Source organism: Microtus pennsylvanicus, chromosome X, assembly GCF_037038515.1.
Source record: "Microtus pennsylvanicus isolate mMicPen1 chromosome X, mMicPen1.hap1, whole genome shotgun sequence".
Lineage (NCBI taxonomy): Eukaryota > Metazoa > Chordata > Mammalia > Rodentia > Cricetidae > Microtus > Microtus pennsylvanicus.
The window spans coordinates 67,173,021-67,175,971 of NC_134601.1; the positions used below are offsets into that span (position 1 = coordinate 67,173,021).

Here is a 2,951-nt window from a genome sequence, read left to right on the forward strand (position 1 = left end):
GCCAGTATCTCTCTCAACATCTAGGAGTCAAAGATGTGAATGACACTTCACACAAAATGTTCCTGTGGAGCCCAACAGTGAGGACAGGAAGGACAATGAGCAGAAAGGGGAAAGAGCCAGGGCTGTGAGAACAAGACACCCAGTCACTGTGAGGAGCTGCTCTGATATGTTTCTTGGCACATGTTGTCACGTTACCCACATTGGGCACATGATGCATGAAACTGATATTAGGAAGCTCCTGAAATCACAGCTGGAGCCATGAATTCACGTTCTGGGTAAAGACTAAGTCTTCAGCCATCTAGACTTGCTCTTGTGGAGATAGGAACCACAGGCAGGGCCTTAGCCTTGTGCTCCTTGCTTTCTATTCTGGAGGGCTTCCTGGTGCTAGATGGACACCCTGGAAGTCAGAGAATCTTACAGGACCTGCTCTGTTGGGATCATCTCCTTTGCTTCGCCAGAAGGGACTGGCTGTACACCCTGCGGCTCTCCCCTCTGCTCATTGTCCCTTTGTTCTTTCTCAGGCCTGACAAACCCCTCATTCTTACCTTCCAGGTTTAAGATCTGAAGATTCTGCCTCCTCCCCAGGCTGAAGCCGTCCATCTACTACTGCAGGCGGCTTCAGTGCCCTTCCTGACCAAGGCAAGAACAACTCATTCTGTGTTCATGGTCCCAGGTAGGCTGAGTTGCCCATTCTTGCTTAAATGGCTTTATTGTTGGTCAGGCCTGAAACATGAGCAAGAAAGAAACTTCCAGATGGCTAGACTAACCCTGACTGGTGTACAGTTTCATCATCTTCTCTTTCCACTCAGCATGATTCTGGGAAGACTGTGCTGGCTGGTGCTGGCTGTTTTCTTCTCTGAGAGATGGTGCACTGCCCCAAATGAGCTGAGAATAACCAAGATCTGAGCCAGATGTCCGGACACCAGCCTGTCTCCATTGTGCTGAAGGAAAGAGACTAAAAAGACCTAGGATTTGAGTATGATGGCAGTTGACAGTGAAGCTATTAGGCATAAGGTGAGCTCTGGGAGGGACCAACAGACCACAAAAGAAAGGCCATAGAACAATGGGTAGGCAGCCTAAGGTCTTGATGTGGGATTAAGATAATGATGGTGGCCTACCTGGGGTCAAGAGAAAAGGATAATGGCAGTGAGAGACTCTGGAAGAGCCAGCTCAGGACCTTCCAAACAAGATGTGACCAACAATGGGGGATGGTGGTCCATATTAGCTGGATCAGATAAAAACAGCCTCAAGACTTCCTCTGCAGGGTGGCATGCAGAGTGCTCTAACCCTTTCCCCAGTAAAGTTTCAACTTAGGTTTGTCCTTTCTTTCTTTATCTCTTTCTTTCTTTCTTTCTTTCTTTCTTTCTTTCTTTCTTTCTTTCTTTCTATCCATCTATCTATCTATTTATCTTTCTTTCTTTTTTTATATCTCTCTCTCTCATACTTTCTTTCTCAGGGTCTAAGTCAATGTTTTCAGACTATACCCACCGTCTTTTTTAGTACAGCTACTTTAAAAAAAAAAAAAACTACGTTTCTGATTATCTTGTATCCCAGCTACACACTTCATCCTACATCTGAGGGGATAGCTCAGTTGGCAAGGTGCTTGCTTTGCTAGCACGAGGACACAAATTCAACCGCCAGAATCTAAATTAAAACTCTATTTCTGGTAGCCTGTACTTGAAATCCCAGCAAAAAACTGTGCAGATGTAATATTCCTGGGGTTTACTGGTGAGAAGGCTTACCCTATTTTGTGAGCTTCAGGCCAATGAAAGACTGTCTCAGAAAAAAAAAGAGGACCGCAGCTGAGAAAACACACTCAAAGCTGTACTTAGGCATCTACCACAAGTGTGCACAGATACCCAGACCCACACCAACCCACCGACCCCCCCCACACACACACACAATCAAACACACACCTACATTTGATCACCCGGTATGGATATTCTCATCCTTGGATACCCGATGAAATCATATTAGGAGCTTACATACCACACACACCACTAAAACCTGACAACACCCTCTGCCACCACACACAGAGGGATGGAGAGAGAGAGAGTGAATTATGTACCTTAAGCCCAAGGTCTAATTTGATTAGCCTGAAAGGAGGTCCAGGTATCAGTGTTAAGAAATCAGGGTACAGGCGGATCTCTGTGATTTTGAGACCAGCTTGGTCTACAGAGCTAGTTCCAGGACAGGCTCCAAAACCACAGAGAAACCCTGTCTCAAAAAATCAAAAAAAAAAAAAACAAGAGTGTTGTATGAAAGGAGAGAAGGTTACCAGTCCCCTTGACAAGGATGGAAGAGGCCCTTGGGCCTAACAACACGCATACGGTTAAGGCATTGCCACCTACTTCGTGGCATCTAACCACTGTTTTTCACTGGCTTTGTGGGAGCCTAGGCAGGTTGGATGCTGAACTTACTAGACCTGGATGGAGGTGGGGGTTCCTTGGACTTCCCACAGTACAGGGAACCCTGATTGCTTTTCGGGCTGGGGGGAGACTTAATTGGGGGAGGGGGATGGAAATGGGAGGCGGTGGCGGGGAAGAGACAGAAATCTTTAATAAATAAATAAATTAAAAAAAAACAAGAAATCAGGGACACTACCCAACCGAATTCCGGCGTTCTGAATCCTACTTTTAGTTACCTCACTGGTTTCCTTACCAAGTGCAGAGGATCTCTATTTTCCTCTGGTCTTGACCTTAACAGCAGTTTCCCTCCTTTCTTCATTCCTTTCATCTTTCTGTCTGTCTTTGTTTCATTCATTTGTTCATTTGATCTTTTTTGTTCTCAAAAGGGAATAATTCTGATAGGATGCAGTAGCTGGTCAAGTACATAAGAATGTAAGTAGAACAATCGAGGAGGCAAAGCAAACTGGCCGAGTCGAGATGCAACAAACTAGATCCTGGTAGGCACAGGGCCTAAATTGCTCCTCTAACTGTCCATCTCTCCTT

The 2,951-nt window shown here is 45.6% G+C and overlaps 1 non-coding gene across 1 annotated transcript; it reads left to right on the plus strand.

Annotated features, from left to right (window-relative positions):
• Positions 1–2,251: 2,251 nt before the first annotated feature.
• LOC142841901 (U6atac minor spliceosomal RNA) lies at positions 2,252–2,377 on the plus strand. Its single transcript, XR_012909142.1, has one exon. It is a non-coding gene; the product is annotated as a U6atac minor spliceosomal RNA (small nuclear RNA).
• The last annotated feature ends 574 nt before the right edge of the window (positions 2,378–2,951 follow it).